Raw genomic sequence first — 18,111 nt, 5'->3', positions numbered from 1 at the left:
TCCTCAGAGGTGGAGGACAGTGGCACTGGACAGGCGTAGTCACCGGACTTCATTGCACTTTGTTATAATGTGGCAGTCAGAAAAATTGCCTGGAAGCTGATCTGTACAAAGCAGCTGTGTAATCTGTTACAGAAGGCAGACACAAAGTTCAAGGAAGAGTCATTTTTCCCATTTGGTGAAAAAAATGAAGTCTCAGCAATCTAGGAGTTTATTTTTTATTCCATTTATTTATTTTTTTTAACATCTGCCGCATTGCACAGTGACTTATTTTCAATTGCCTGATCATGTTGTGCTATTCCCCTTTGCCAAGAAGAAAGCTCAATCTTACTGTTGCAGCCCCTGCATTGTGGCGAAACAATGAAGGAAATGTGAATAATTTTCTCTTTGACAGTTTGATCGTTCACAGAATAAAGAGAACATATTTATTAATCTTTAAAAAGGGTTTGCTTTGTGTATTATTGATGTACTGTACATTAGAGCTGTTATTTTTAATTGCCAAAAGACCTCTACTCTATTACTTAGGAAGATTTCAACGGTCACATCAGACGTAAGAACAATTCTGATGACAATAGGCCATTCATCTCCACAAAGCTTATCAATTCCTAGTCACTGATCTTTTGCAAAATATCATGAAGCTGAAATTCGAAGTACTCCAAACTTAGGATGACCAGATTCTGCTGAAGCCATTATGTGACAAGGCATTTGATCATTTCCATGGTGAGGATTAACTTGTGTGAACGATAGGGGGCGCTCTCGCTCCCTTGAACCCCTGTCCACGACTCCAGACACCAGGTAAAAGTCCTCAAATCGACTTTATTTTTCTTCCACAGTGTACAAAGCACACTCTCCTCCACAATACTCATATAAATCACTAATACTAATCACAAATAACCACAATAATACAATCCTCCAGCTCCCAGACGCGTTGCCACCCTTCCACCCAGCTCAGCTCACCGTCTGGGAGCTCCCACGGTCCTTTTATAATCTCTGACCCGGAAGTGTTCTCAATCCCCAGTCCATGTGATCCTCAATCACTTCCGGGTCAGGTAAAAGCTCTTTGCATAAAAACTCCAATGTCCATGATGCCTTGCTGGTCTTCTGGGGACCTCCACGCTGCAAGGAGGGCTCCACCTGGCGGCTTGGGGGTATTGGCCGGGATAAATGGCCGGCCATCCATCACACTTGCAACTATTCCACTATGTAATTTTCTTTTCATGCTAATAAATTCTGTTTTATTAAGCCTTCTGTGTGCTAGAAATGGTGCTGTGCAATGCTAGAGCACCTCAGGGAACAGTGCTGTCTCCCTCCCTGTTTACCATCCACAAAGCAAAGCAAAACTTGACATCTACAGACATTTTCAGATGACTTGGCCATCATTGGCTGCATTAATAATGGGGACAAGTCAGAGTACAGGAAGGTTGTGGACTAACCTGCACCTCAACATCAGCAAGACAAAAGAACTGGTGGTGGACTTGCGGTAGGCCAAGAGGTCTCTGAGACCAGTCGCCAAGTGGTGCAGAGCAAGGACCTGAGATTTCAGATGACCATCAAGCTGGACTGGTCTGACAGCACAGTGGCACTGTACAAGATGGGCAAGAGCAGACCGTGTTTATTAAGGAGACTCAGATTTTTTGTTGTGTCCTGCTGGAAATGTTCTACCAGTAAAGATTGTCCAGCGTGGTATTCTATGTTGTGGTCTCCTGGGGATCAAATTCATCAGGAAATCCTGCTCCAGCACAGGATGAACCCTGGTCACACAGGACGTTGTTGTGGAAAACAGGATAATGGCAAAACTGGGTGCCATCATGAAAAATGCCCTCCATCCCCTCCTAGCGCACTTTTAGCCACAGGCTCATTCCACCACAGTGTAACAAGAAGCAGTTTTGAGGGGTCTTTCCTGCCCACTGCTATCAGACAATTCAATGCTTTCATCTGATGTACTCCTTAAGTTTACTTTTATTCATTTATTTACTTATCAATTGATTGATTGATGGCTGTATTATCTGTCCTGTGAGTCTGTATCCTTGTTTTTTATGTTTCTTATGCTGCATGCATTTGAATTACCCCTTGGGATTAAGAATGTTTATCTAATCTAATCTATTTGAATATCTACCATTATTTTTCATCCACATTAATAACACTCTTAGCCACCCTAAAACTTCACATAAGTAAGCGCAAACAAACAATAGTCAAATCATTCAAGCTGTCTGGTTTACTATCAGCAGCCATACCACCTGCACTTCAGAAGAGGTAACCCACCTGAAGCTAATGATTGAGCCTAACCAGTACTTGGATGGAAGACCATCTAGGCCAGTGGTTTCCAAACTCATCCCTGTGGACCCCCCTCTGCCAGTAGGGTTTTGCTTCTGTTTTTAATTGGACTCCTAACCTAATTAAGTGAGGTGTTATTTCGCGGTTTCTGTGTTTTGGGAACAATGCAGATTGGGAACAATGCAATTTAATCCATTATTTACTAATTAGTGGCTGTGACGCTAAAGTAGTTGCAGCCTTTTATCATTCAGATTTGTTTGCCCGGGTGTCTGCTCTGCTTGTTTTTAATTGCCATTATTAGGATAAAAAGAAGGGAGGAAACTACACAGAAAAAGGGCAAAATAATAGGAAAACAACAAATGAGAGTTAAACATTTAAAGCTATAGTAAAAACAGAAATATTTCAAATATCTTCTAAATGTAAAATCATACTGGTGTGCTTTTTTCAATGTAGAATACGAGAAAAAAAAAAAAGACCAGCTAATTAAATGAGATCAGTAGTTATCAGTTATTATCACTGATTGTGAATCAGGTTAGAACAAAAACCTGAAGCCACAGTGGGTCCCCAAGACTGAATTTGGGGTGCTGCTGAAAGAGGTGTTGGTGAGGCTATTGGGAAGCATTTACTACTCTTGTGGTCTGTGTTTGAATCTCAAAGCTCCAATGCAGTGATGGGGCACTGTGGGTTAAAAATTGGTCTCATTCCTTTGGATGAGACTGAAAAAAACTAAATTGAGGTCTTGATTCTCGTGGTCAGAAAGTTTCCTGGGCATCTTGTTAAGAAAGTTGGGTGACTCCCAATGTCCCTACTAAGGGCTGGTCATTCTGGGTCCCTAATCACTTTGTGTCCTTTATTGGCTATCTGTCTCACCCCCTTTATCACCAAAAAGCTAATGTGTGGTGAGTGTACTGACACAACAATGGCTGCCATTGCATCATCCTGGTGGAAGCTACACATTGGTAGTGCTACTGTCTATATAAAGCACTTGGAGTAGTTAAGCACTATATAAATGTAATTAATTATAACTATAGATTGTTATGGCACATCCAGGAATGTTGTCCTAACTCAGGTTCATTTTTTATTTATTTAATCTTTTTCTTTTTTAAATATAATTTTACATTTTAAGAATTCTTTGTTGGTTTAGTTTTGAATTTCTATCTATATATATTATTAGGATTTGCATCAATATGGTGTTACCTGTTTTTTATTTTATTTTACGTTTAATGTCTGTGTTAATTTTCTCTGTCGTGCCTTCTATATGTGGAGCCCAAGGAGACGGGGTCACCTTATGATACAGTTGGCACACTGTCCCAAACTGTATAAAAGGAGAAATTGCAGTGACTACAGCAGTTCTGGCAATGTGTCTTGCTTTTCATTCCTATTCTTGATTTTTACTCCCAGTTCTTGCTCAGATATATTGGTTTTTATGTTCCTGCATTTGTTTGAAGTACTGTTAACTGTGTTTATGATTATTTGGATTTTTTTGGTTTATGGTTTTGCCTATTTTTTGCTGCTTTTGTTCTACTTTGCCTTCTTGTACTCATCAGTCATTTGCATTCTCTATTTTAAAAACCTACACCCTTATTTTTTTTAGCCTGAGCAGGCTGTAAACCTGCCTGTTGTGTTTCAGGTAAGGCTGCCTGGGATGAGGTCTGTGCAATAGACCCAAAAAAACCTGCAAAGAGGGCATGTCTGGCATTTATTATGGATTTTGGTAAGTGGCAGGAATTAGCAATATAGAGAAAGTGACGACAAACTCAAAATGGTGTCAGGTATAATGTTCTCATTTGATTTATTATGTTTGACTTAACCAATGACCACTTGTGCTGAATCTGTAATAGTTCTTGCAATTCATGTATGTGTTCTCATTAAGTCAGGTCAAGTTGGGGAGCATGCACTGGTACAGAAGAAGTTCAGTCTTCATCTCAGGTCACTTGATAGCGTCCATGTCTCGCAACCATGTACTGTAGCAAGACAGGAAGCACCAGGACTCTAAAGACTTGAACCTTTGTCCTTTTGCATAGATATCGATAGCGCCACACACCCCATACTCTCCTAATCTGTCTACTGACTTCACAGGAAGAGTCACCAGAGACATGAATGTCAATTCCAAGTTAAGTAAACCTCTGAACATGTTCTCATCCATGCCATGAATTAGCATATTATCTCATGTGTTTGTTAGGGTGTCCAAAGCTTGGTGCAATATTCGAGAAATTATTGGTTGTGACATATCCAAATCATCACTATTACAAAGTTGCATTTTTCATGTAACATTAAAAACACTTACAGTCTGGAAAAAAAGCACATGGCCTCTCTTCGTAGATGGCACAATAATGTAATATACAAGATTTGTTACAAATTGTATTCCATCTCTGTCAGGTAGAAATCTTTTTATGAGTTCATTATTGTCCAGCCTTTCCCTTGATGTGTATGCTGATTTCTGTGTGAACGCCATCTACTGGCAGTTCCTAGCAAATTAGGATAGCTCATGAGCTCCTCTAATTCCTGGTGAAGTTAAGAGTAGTTTCGTAAATTAGGAAAATTTGCATAACTCTTGATAAATATAGGCTCAGGTCAGTCTTTAATGATTTTTCTGACTCTGGGATTTATACCATTCCACCTAGTTCAGCATCATCTCAGGCATCATTAACAGCAGAGGTCCCTGATGGGCCTGTGCATATGAGACATTTTTGCATCCCCTTATGCACTGCGTCTTGAATTTGCAATTCTTTTAGTTTTGATCACAAGCGTCTCATGAGGTACCTTATCAAAAGTCTTTCGCAAATCAAGATGAGTAATATTGTAGGTATCCGATGCCAGTGATGGCAGATGGTGCATGAATGCTCTTGGTGATGCCCATTCAGAGTCTTTGTGAGCCAGACACTAATATAATGTACATTCTAGATGCATAGTTATTTTGAAAGATGAAAGAAGGTTGTAAGTAATAAAATTTATGATGTGGCTTACTTATTTTTTTACACTTGCGTATACTGGTAGATCTATTCATCTTTTAACATGAACAGGTACTTTGAAGTAAGTGAATTTCTCTTTTGGAGCATTTTGTTGTATGTCAAACATACTGTTTCAAGGGGTGCTGGGTATTTGATATTTTTCATGCTTAAAGTGGTATTTTTACTATCCACATTTTATTGTAACCACATAGTTCTGGTTTTGCTCTTTGTTCTTTAAAATTAACATTACTTCTACAGATGTTTTGTTATTGGGTGGGGTCTCCTAAGTATACATTTTTTTGTCAAAGAGCTCAGATCTCTACTCTGTTACAGTTTTATTTTATTCTATCCATAGGGCAGGCAATCACCATTTCTAATGGGAGCCCACAGTAGAAAATGTTATGGAATTGTACTGTGAAAAGTATGTGAATTACTGCATTAAAATAAGTGTTTAAACATTAACAATCAGTAACTACGTAATGTGTGTACGTAATTTGTTTTGTTATATTTTAATTTTGTTTGTCTTGTGAAGTGCTTAAGCTGCCACTGGGAAAGGCACTAGATAAAGTAAGAATTTAGTAAAACAAACTCGGACACAGCAGTTGATTAGTTAAAACCAGAAATATGTAATTCTTAAAAATGTAAAAAATTTTTTCCTGGAGTGATGTTTGCTTACTGTTGTTTAAAATTCAAATGATAGAATGGCAAATTGTTCTCTTAATATATTTCTTTATGTCAGAAAATAAATTTAACATAAAAAAGAAAACATATAAACAAATATCAAAAATAATACATGCAAAGTGAAGCTAAGAAAAAAGTTCATAATAAACACACCAAAAAGATAGCTAAGTTAAAGACTGTTTGTGAAGTGCAGTAAAACTTTCCTAAATATGAGATAGGAATTCATGTAGAGAACCTCTGCTGCCCTGCGGTGGGCTGGCGCCATGCCCAGCAGGGTTTGTTTCCTGCTTTGCGCCCTGTGTTGGCTGGGATTGGCTCCAGCAGACTCTCGTGACCCTGTAGTTAGGATATAACGGGTTGGATAATGGATGGATGGAACCTCTGCTTCCATCCAACGATTTGGGGGATGTTTGTGGGCTCCTGTCTGTTCACAACAACCTGTCTTGTATGATGTCATCATTTGGTTTTTATTATGTTTGAGTAGGACAGGGAACAATGTCTTAAGACACATGTTTTACACTTACAGGAGCAGAGACAACACAAACAGAATCATTTTGGTACATAGACAAAATGACAGTCAGGATCACAGGGAAGATTTGCTTGCACAAGAGATTGTAATATGATTGCCAAAGAAAAAGGAGAACCATGCAAAAGCCAAAACCAGAATTTTGAGTTAAGCACTTTGAGCTACTTTTTGTATGAAAATGTGCTATATAAATAAATGTTGTTGTTGTTGTTGTTGAGTTCTAAATTATTCATTTTGGGCATTGAAGCCCTAATGTCTCATGGAGTCTTTCCAGCAAGGGGTTTTAACATTCTTACACTTGCTTAATGTATGCTGCAGTGCTATATAAGGTCTCAGAGCTGTCATGATGTCACAGGTCACATAACATACATATGATGTGCATAGAAACCATTCAGTGCACCCATGAAATCTAGTAACACAAAATAGTGTGCACCTCTGAGATGTGGATATGTCGAAAAGTGATGAACCTGAAAACACAAATGCACAAAATGTCATCAACAAAATAACAGTAAAAAATATTAAAAAAAGAAAATAATCAAAGATAGTGGATAATAAATTAATTTGACAGGTCTGTACTTTACAAAAGGGCTTACCTTCTTTGGCTGTTAGTGACCTTGGTTTATTGTCTTCAGGGAGATGCAGTTGACAAGGTGACATTGTTTCCCCACAAAGGGACAGTGTTGTCAGTCATCCCAGTAATATGATGTGTAGCTGAGAATGTTCCTTATTATGTTGCTAAGGTCTCTCCATCTGTCACTCATTTACTTGTAAACTACTTGGGGTAGAATCTTGATCTTAATTGAAAACGTATGATCTGATATGTTCTGGAAATTCTAAATTTTTTAGGTAATGGAAACCACAGCAAAGTGCTTTGTGGTTGTGCTTATTACAGCAAAATGTGCACAAAACCAAGTGATAGGACAGAAAAACAAGAACAGCAGTGACATCTGCCAAGGGTCAAGCAAATCACAGGGCTTGTTTAAGTCACAAAGAACACCATAATAAGAAGAAAGAAAAAGAAAAGCAGTGCCATCTGGTGACTGTCAAATCACAGAAACAGCTTAAGTGATACAGAATGAGAAAGAATAAGCAGATGAGATGCTGAACCACAATGATAAGCAAAATGTAATCCAGAACATACAGCAATTGAGCAGCTGCCCAACAGCATGGCTCTTAGGCATGCAGGACAAAGTCTAGGATACAGAATTCAAGAATGGCCCCATAGACAGAAATGCACAACAACAAACAAGAATATCTTCACGAAACTTCTGACCATGTGAAAGCATTGCTTTTGCATCTTTAAGAACACTACTTAGGAAAGTTAGATTACCAATGTGATCAATGTAAAACAATATTTTTTAAAGGCCAAAACATAGCAACAATGTGTTACCAACATGGGAATCTTCACCTTGCACAATATGAGCCACCTTTATTTGGAACTGTACATCCACATGTTTCATGAGTACTTTAACATTATGAAATTTCAAGCACTATATACTGTAAATAACCTATGGTAGTACAAATTCAGATTTGTATCTTACTGCCCAGTGTTGGATGAACACTGGAATCTTACTCTGGCACTGTGGAATATGCAATAAATCAACTATTATCACTTAGGAATTGCATATCTTCAAATTGAATCATACACTGATGTACACTCTTCAAGCAGTCATGCCATTTTGTATCATGCAAGAATCAAGCAGAGCATCTACTTTTCATGGCACATGTAACCTGAGTAGATGTATGTGAAAGACCACTGCAGCTCTTAAGTAATCCTTTTTTTCTAGTGGAATGCTTACTAATTCAAACGTTACACTTCCTCCCATCAAACCCTGTTTACTCTTGATGACTGCTGGGAATAAAAAGTCATCTTGGTAGCTCTGCCACAGGTAGATCACAATAATAGGCCTGTCCTTACATAGACAGAACCAGGGGCCTCATGCATAACGCCGTGCGTAGAATTCGCACTATAACATGACGTAAGCACAAAAGCCAAAATGTGCTTACGCAGAGAAAAATCCAGATGCATAAATCTGTGCGTTCCCCCACTTCCACGTTCTTCTGCTCCATAAATCCTGATCAGTGTGAAAAGTAACGCACGTGTACGCGCCTTCTGTCCCACCCCGCCTCCTCCCAGAATTACGCCTCTTTGAATATGCAAATCAATATAAATAGCCCTTAAGCTCAGCGTTCTGTGAAAAGGCAATGGCAAAAGCAAGAGGGAAACTATAAGAATTTCAGCGACTACCAGGTGGAGGCAAAGAAAAACATACTATTTGTTGGTTTAAACAGTGGTATAATCAACAAAAGGAAGTTGATCGAGTGACATAGCGTGTTGGAGAAATGTGAAAAGGCGAGACGTAGCCCACCATCTGAGTGTCATATGAAAGCTTATTAGGGTACTGAGAAAAAAAAAGGCACAAAATGTTAACCTTAAACTTAATCACATAGTTTATTTTGTCATTAAAGTAGAACATCATAAACTTCATCTTAAAATCATTTAATTTACTAGTTTCTCAAATCCCATCATAACTAAAGTAGCACGTTAAATGCTTTGTTTTGTATTTGATCTTTTGCTCTATGTGTGTGAATCACTACGTGCTTCCGCTTTCTCTTCCTCCGACAGGACACAGAATCCATTACATTCGTGATATTACAGCTCTCTGAATAATTAAAATACTGAGATGTATATGTGATATCTTTTTCATGATGATAGGAGTTAAAGCAGGTCATTAAACAGGGGAACATGGTGTGTGCTTGTGTGCAACCTTCGATGAAATTATTGTAGCAGTACTGTCTCTTTCAAATGTATTAATCTCCAATTCTTGTCCTTACTTTTCTTTCTCCAAATACCCAATCACTACACAATCAGCTCTGCAATAGACGTTAAGCCATCTGTAAGCTTACAACGACGATTCTTCAAAACTTTTAAGGAACATTGAAATATCTTTGTAGTACATGTTTAATTATTCTATCCATCTATCCTTCCAGTGTCACGTCAGCCCCAGAAAGAATACAGCACAAGGTAGGATCAATCTGTGAACTAGCTAGCACTGTGGAACCTCTGTCCTCACATGTTTAATTATTAACAATACGGATTATTTAAATCAAGTTAAAGTTTTGTCTATATAATATAATCAACATATTTTGCTGCATTTCATCTTAAAAATGATATCGTCATCATATGTAAATACACGCTTTATAAAGTGGCACAGGTTGTGCAATATTATAACTGTAGTGCAAGTTTACAGTGAGGTGATTGCACTTATAAGTACAAACAGTTTTACAAGGAGCACTTGATGGACTGATTGATTGTTTAAAGTTCCGTACAGGAAAGTCTCTGAAGCGTTTTGCCATGGCTGAGGCAGCATGTGCTTGATGCTGTATACCAATAATTCTCTTTCCGATGAGCTGCTGCTGTGATTCCCCACTCAGATACAGTGATATACATACTCCGAGTGGTGCAGTGAGAGTAATATGGAAAAAAATTATCCGCTGTGGCAACACCTAACGGGAGCAGCTGAAAGAAGAAAAAAATGTGCAGTGAGAGTAACAATGCTAAAGCAGTTATGGTATTTGGAATCCTACGGCTATTCCCTGGACCATTATATTGTTACAAGTTAATTACAATCAGATGCATTACACTAATAAACAATATTCGGTTAGTTTCAGTGTATTTATAAAGCTGCGTCAGGAAAATAAAGAGTAACCACACAGGAACAGTAGCACTAATTTGACGCTGAGTGCCGCCAGTCTGCAAAACCGAGCAGAGAACTTGCGTACGGTATGAGATACTGTGGAAATGTGCGTGGCTTTACGCCAAGTGTAGGTTTTATACATCGCAATTTGAACATGGAAACGTTCTTACACAACATTTCTGTGCGTACGCACCATTTATGCATGAGGCCCCAGGTCAGGTCAGGTTGGGAAGCATACACTGGTACAGTGCATTGCAGCACCCACCACACTAGGAAACAGCTCGGCATCCTGGTTGGCAACTCCCCAGGCAGACACACGGTCCAGTTCCATCCTCTGGAAATAACCCTCTGTCTGCAACAACCAGGTGTTATGTGGGTGTCCCCTTGGCCTGGCTCAGCCACTTGGTTCTTCAACAATGAGGATCCTGTGAACCAAATCACCCTCTGGGAAACACGCCACTTGGCCTAGTGCCAGCGGTACCCAAGGATTCTCAGAAGAGACACAGTAGGAGTCGAAGGAGTCCAGTTTTCATTTTGGATCACTGAATAGTGTCCGTATCTCGCAACCATATAGCAAAACAGGCAGCACCAGGACTATAAAGACTTGGACATTCATCCTTTTGCATAGATATTGGGAGCACCTGTACACTGGAACTGTGAGTGCTGTGTAGAGTGGAGGCAGAAATTCTGTGTTTTTCCCAGCTGATTGTGGGGTTCGTCAGGGGTGTGTTCTTGCTCCTACTCTGTTCAATGCTTGCATGGACTGGGTATTGGGTGAGGTCATGGCTCTTGAAGTTATGGGGCATCTGTTGGTGAAGAAAGATTCACTGATCGGGGCTCTCGAGAGACTGAGCGAGGAGTCTGAGTGTCTGGGCTTTGATAAAAACCAAGATCCAGGCCTTTAATGACCTCTTGGACACACCCATCAGCTGTGTGTTTTTCTGAGGCGAGAGTGTCAACCTTGTCAAAAGGTTTTCTTACCTCGGCCGTGAAATTCATGTCTCTGGTGACTCTTCCTATGAAGTCAATAGACGGATTGGGAGGGTCATAGACAGAATGTTCTCAAATAAATGTTACCACAGTCACCTGAATTCTGCTTTATGTGAATATCTGCTTTATTTAATCCTAAATGGTTTGCATTTAACTTTTCTAGGCCTGTGTCCTCTTCTTAAATGGTAGTCGACATTTAATGTTTCATGTCCATTTTGGGTATTCACTCTTCTCTTCACCACTCTAACTGTATACTTTTTTGTGCTACTGACTGTCAGCAACAGACTGAAAAATGCATCAAGTCATATTTGAGAATGCAGAGACTTTCAGTGCAGGCCACTGTAAGCAGAGGCTCCAGCTGCACATACTTATTATGTAGTATATACTGTTTCAGTGTCAGTATGTCTAATTTCTGACAAACATGTCATTAAATATTATTTATAAAAATCAAAATGTATGTCTTTGATAAAACATTTATGTTTCTTATTTTGTGCTTGTTAAAGCAGGTTGGGCATTGCCATAACACCAATAGTGGATGAAACGCTGTTGCTGCTGATTGGAGTTTTTGCTTTTCCATTGTCATCTGACCATAGCTCAATGATAATGTAAATGGGCAGACAATGGAACTGCTTTTTCTTTCCAAATGTTTAAACAAATCTGAATCTTTATGTGTATTATGATAGAATAAATGGCTCAGGAAGTCTCAAAAAGAGTTGGGGAATGACCCTGTATAATGTCCGTGGACAAGATGCAAAAAAATAGCGAAAAATTGGTCAAAAAAATCAAGGCAGTGAAAACAAGGTGTTTATATAACAGATGGTGGCAAAATATGAGATAACAGGAAATTACATCAAAAGCGGGTTGAGGGAAGTGACATCATCATGGCGGGCCGGAAATGATGTCATCATGGTGGGACCCGGAGAATGACATAATCATGGCGGAGCCAGAAGTGATGCCATCTCAAGAGAGCCGGAAGTGACATCATTACTGGAAAATGGAACTGGGTTTATGGAATGGTAGCCATTTTGGATGACTGGAAGTACAGAAGGCAAGTTATTATTTCTGTTCTTTAGTTCTGTTGATGGAGAGAGAGGGGCATTAGTACATATAATCAGCTCCTTATCTCTTGTAACATCACTTACTGAGTGTTTGTTGGCTGCCTCCTAAGTGCACGTGTGTGACAGTATGCATAATGTAATTTGTAAAGCTATAATTGCATTTTACCTGATAAATTGTTACAGCATGCTGATTCTGCACCCAATAAAGTTCACCACACAAAAATAAATAGAACTGATTTGAGTCTTGACCCTGCACTGAATTGTAGTGTACGTTCCACGCCTCTTTTACAGAAAAGTTACGTGACGTTCTATAATAATGCTCAGGCTTGTTCAAGGTGGGTCTAATGACCGGCAGTTACTTGTCACTAACTCTGATATATAGGAGCTTCAGGAGACTACGGGAATAAAAAGAAGAGCAAGGACTAGAGCAGTGGTTTCCATTCCCCTTCTGGGGGTTCCCTGTGGTTGCATGTTTTTGTTTCACCCAGTTCCACAATCATTGTGTCATTTTACTAATCAATCTCATTATTTAATTAGTTGGCCCTTATTTTTCTTACTCATTTAGAAAAGAGCAACAATGGGAGATTTATCTACTTTCATAAGAAATTTTGAGAAATTCCATTTTTGCCATAGTTTTAAGCCTCTTCTGTTGTTTTCATTGACAATTTTGTTGGAAGTTCTTGTTTTTCTAGTTCTGGGTCAGTGTCTCTCTTCTAGTGTGGTGTATATTTATAGTACCCTTTTTTCTTTTGGGATCTTTGCTCAGGAATCTGATGTAGTGGCTAAGTGGCATGCATTATCTGCAAACCGGAGGCTTTTGCTTTGTAACAATGCCGTCTCATCTCCTTTATGGCTTGTCTTGAAGAGAACTCCTATGACTCTGCAGATGGGGCAGGTTCCATTTGTGCAATGTCTGGCCGGCTCTTTTACAGTACGTCATGTTCACATGTACCTGGACTATTACAGGGGGATATCAGCTTTACGTGTTTTCTTTAGAGGAGCCTATTTTAGTGTTTCAGAGTGTAAATAGTTAATAAATACTTAATTTTGTTATTTTTTTATTTGAATTTATTCAATATGTAAGAATTCATCTGTGAATTTAATATCATTTAGTGTATATTTTGTATTTGCCTTGCAATCTTTATATTTTAAATTCTTTATTCTTGATTATTTCATTGAATACACATTTCTATGTTTAGTCATGCTGCTTCTGATTCAGGTCAAGGAAATTTAGTTTATTTAGACACTGCTGAGTTTTTGACCATTAGAGCCTTTAGGTGGGTCAAGGACCTCCGCATATGACTTATGACAATGCACATCGAATAGTTGCTTGAAAACCACACTGCCAACTGATAAGGCACCATTACCTCTAGCTGTGGCTTACCCATGCTATAATACCCATGGGCCTCTCTAATTACATCTCAAGAAATGAGACAGACCTCTAGCAGCTGTCGACCTGCTTTATCATAACCACGTGTCAGATGTGCACCCATCTGCCACACTCACAGAGGCAGACACACACCCAACGCAGATTCTTGGCACTGAAAAAACTGAGCCGCTGGACCGCAGCCCAGCATTGCGCCATGTAAAGCATGACTGGCAGTGTGAACCTTGGTTGAGGTGCAAACCTGAATGAATAGGCAGGACAGATGCCATGGCAAGCAGGTAGAAAGCAAAATGCTTTACTGATGTCCAAATTCCAAAAGGCAATTCAAGAATACTGGCAGAGATTAAAGAAAAAGAAGGTAGGCAGCAAAATTCAGCACGAAACAAAGGAAGACTGTAAAATATATTGCCACAGAGAAGATGAGAACGTTTACAATGAGAAATAAATAGGACATGAAATGTTATTTAAAATTCAGTAATGTGTTGTCAAGCCAAAGTATGTTCTTAAATCAGTGACAAAAGAAAAGCTTTACGTCATAACTGGAAAGCTTATAAACAAAATGCTCACTCCACTATTAAGGGTTTTATGTGCAATCTTGAATAAATGGGAAGTTCCTGTGCTGATGCTTATATCTTCTCCCTCATGATGCCATACACTTTTGTACATTTGAGCCTAGCACTGTACAAACAAAATGAAAAAGAATGGTGTTGCAGGAAGATATTCTTTAAACAAATGTCTATCAAAATGAGATTCTAGTCAAGTACACACAACAATTTGAAGAAGATAATCAAAGAGAAAGTATGACATATATTTGCAACAAATGTAAAACAAAACCAAATTTCAACATAAAAGAAGCAAAGGTTCATTAGTTCATTAAAGCCAAAACCCTAAACACCAAAAACGCAAAATCTACTGCAGATCTAGATGATGATACACTGAAGATGATACACCAAAGACCAATCGTGGAACTGAAGCATAAATAGCATTTTATCTCAACAGACCCTGAAATGATGAGTCATAGGCACAAAACAAGCAAAACTGGAGTCTAAGAGTGGACCCCAAGCCCACTTCTAATATTGTAATCCCTCCTGGTAAATGTTCAAGACCTCAGATAGTCACTGGGGCAGCCTCCATACATCATTTTTAATACAGGAGCATACCTTAATTAAACATGGATTTACCATTTTGATCTTCTGCTGTTTCATATTTACAAATGGTAATTTTTGTATCTGTTACTTAGCTCATGTTGTTTGTTGTAATGCACAAGTCAAAGTTTTAATCTTACATTTCATGGAGAATGGAAATAACAAAGGTCCTGATATGACTCGATTCAAAGGAGGCCAATATTACAAAAAACAGCAAATGGTATCAACAAATCTCATATTACTTGTGTAGCATAATCCATATGTCAGGAATGCAATCATGCACTAACAATGTCCCTAATATTTCTATTTTCTTCCAGAAAACCCTCTCATGCACTCAAACAGCCAATGCATCATTCTTTGATGGTTAAGCCACAAAGGTGCATTTCTGGCTTTGTGAAACTGCACTGGCGAATTGCTCGTTGAAGCGCCACACAATTATGAGACAAATATTCCACCTAATGATGACTTTACTTGCTTTTCTTTTGTTTTAATCTCTAATCGTACGCATCTCTGCAATGCTGATAAGTCATGAAGGACCATTGTATCCAGGGAATGAGATGTTGTCTAGCAGGACTTCTGGCCAATGAATGAGGGAGAGATCAATCTTCAGTTTCTGACTTATGCGAGTTCCATTTTCTTTCAATAGAGGATTTTCAGGAAGTGGTTTATTTGACAATATTTTCACGTTTGGGATGTCGTGAGCATACGACTGGGTATTTAATGTGTGGATTATGCAACAAGTATCTTGATATTTCTTTAACTGATGCTCTGATATTGTTTGTTGTTGTTCACCATTGAAACCTATTGATACTTTTTTGCCGTAACAACTCTTCTTCATTAGAACATGATATTATTATTTTTTGTTCCTGTCCATCACTACCAACAACACAAGTAACAGATACCTCAAACCTTGTTTCAATAGCTTGTAAAAAATTAATAACTTCAACATATTCCTTTAGACTAAATGTTTTCTTTCATTATTTCATACAGTATATCCACCAGTTTACTAATGCTTCTTAATGGTGTCCCACCATTATCTTACCTATAATTCATCCCCACATTCTTATCCCAATAAAACTCTGTGGAAAACCACACTGAATTTTGGTAGCATTGGTTGTAACGCCTGAATGAACCCAGGAGGGGTGCTGTTGCAGTTCACGCTTTCATACACACATACCAAGCACCGGCTAACTTATAACTGCTGGGGATGTGGCAGAAGAAGAACTGGCAGGCTGTGTGAACACACAGTGGACATGTAAACGCCACACAAATAGTGTCATCGCTCAGGATTCAAATCTAGTCTCCAGAAGCTCATATATATTGTGGAAAATGAAAGTAGCCAGAAATGGCACTAATCTGTTCAGCATTTAAGACAAGTGAAACAAAAATTCCTTGGATTGCCCTTTTAATGAATGATCATTAGTTTTGCTTTGAAAGTAAATACTTTGTGCTGAAGGCACTCTACTGCAATCATGATGGACAAGTGGTTATTATTAGATGCCAATAAACTACAAGGAGGAAAGATATGTGTTACAAAGCCTGACTAGCATTGTGCTCAACACTTTGCTTTTTTTTAACAGTCCTTTTGTTTTGTACAGATTATGGCTGTCAATGTGCAACTCCTTTTATTTTATCATATAACAAAAAAAATGTAAGGCTTGCTAACAATAGAAAACAGAGTTTTCTCTATCTGATTTGCCCAAAAAGAAACGTAATTGTCCTCTATTATAACAGCAAAGCAAGAGGGTAGCTGCATGGGAGAGAGAGAGTTTTCATCTTAAGAAAAGGACACACTCACCCAGCTTTGCTCAGATAGCTCCTGTAAGATGTGTGAGGACACAATGTTTTCAAAGGCCACTGCTGAGGTAAAAAAGATTAATAAATGCAGCAGGTTATACTGTGGCTGGAGTTAATGCCACGTCAGTTTTCTTTATTTCCTACACCAGGTCAGACTTTATACGGCTATAAGGGAAAGAAACAGACAGGAAACTTCCTGTTTTACCCTATGTCACACTTAATTTATTTAATTTGCCACCCTCCATCTCACAACCTTCAAACATTGAACATTATTGAGGTGATCTTACTTCTCTATTTAATTTGAATAGTGACCACTAGGGTTAATCGATGAAATTCACCAAAGCATTTTGTGCGGCAAATTTGCTGGGATCATCAGCAGCCTTGTTCAAAGAATTTTCTGATCATGCATGTGGCAAATTTTTTTTTTCTACACACCATAATGCTTTGCGACATCAGTGTGATATCACAGAGTAATGCCAGCCATGTAGGATGAGGATGTTATTACCCAATTGCACATGCGCAGAACTTTCACACATACCTATTGTGAGTGTTCTCCAACTCATACCTTAGAGCTATGTATTTCATTTGAAGGGTTCATTAGCTGACCATTGGTGAGAACAATATAAAAATCCTGTTGTTCTGCATAGATTCACTGCACATTTCATCTTCACTGCTGAATTAAGCATGTTATTCTCCTCGCAAAGTGGGCAGATTGGGTAGTGTCAGGGCCAGCCCCTCGAGTATATGAGGTGTGATCAAAAAGTATGGTGAATGTTGATGTAGCGCACCACCCAAGAGCAACACAAAACAATTCAATGCTGATTCTGACATGTCCATCCTAGAGCCTAGTTTGTGACAAGTTTCAACTTGTTTGATACTGTCAGTCATGCATTAACATGAAATTTTGCTTCAAATTGCAAAAAGCTCAGGAAACCCATCAGATGTTAAAATCGGTTTATGGTGACACTGCGCCGAGAATTAAGACTGTTTACAAGTGGTTTGATCAATTTCATAATGGATCTGACTCAGTTGAAGACAAGAAAAGATCAGGACGTCCTTCAACATCAAAAACTGAGGAAAATGTTAAAACGGTTTCATTCTTCATCATGACAACACTCCATGTCACACATCCCTTCTAGTATGACAATTTCTGTTGAATAAAAACATCACGCTGTGTCCGCATCTACCTGTTTGCTGGATCTGCCACCGTGTGACTTCTGGCTGTTCCCTAAATTGAAAATGACCATGAAAAGCAAATGATTTCAATCCATTGAGGACATCCATGCAGCCACGACAGCCCAGAACTTCCAGAAAACTTCCAGAACTGCTTCTCAAAGTGGCAGGAGCATTTGGATAAGTGCATTCGATAGTGGAGGAGAGTATTTTGAGGGTGACTAGTAGTTGTAAATCTTTTACTGCAATAAACGTTTCTTTTTTTAAAACATTTATCGCATTTTTTATCACAATTCATATAATGTTGATCCCATGCACCACAACCACATGGGCTGGACTGGCATTGCAGCCAGAAGAGGGGAGAGTTCCTTACAGGAGGCTCCTAGAAGGCAGACAGGCAACCCGACCAGGGAAGGCAGAGGGACCAGACCCGG

The sequence above is a fragment of the Polypterus senegalus genome, chromosome 3 (genome assembly GCF_016835505.1).
Source record: "Polypterus senegalus isolate Bchr_013 chromosome 3, ASM1683550v1, whole genome shotgun sequence".
Taxonomy (NCBI): Eukaryota; Metazoa; Chordata; class Cladistia; order Polypteriformes; family Polypteridae; genus Polypterus; species Polypterus senegalus.
The sequence above is the reverse complement of the archived record's forward strand: the minus strand, read 5'-3'. Positions refer to the sequence as shown.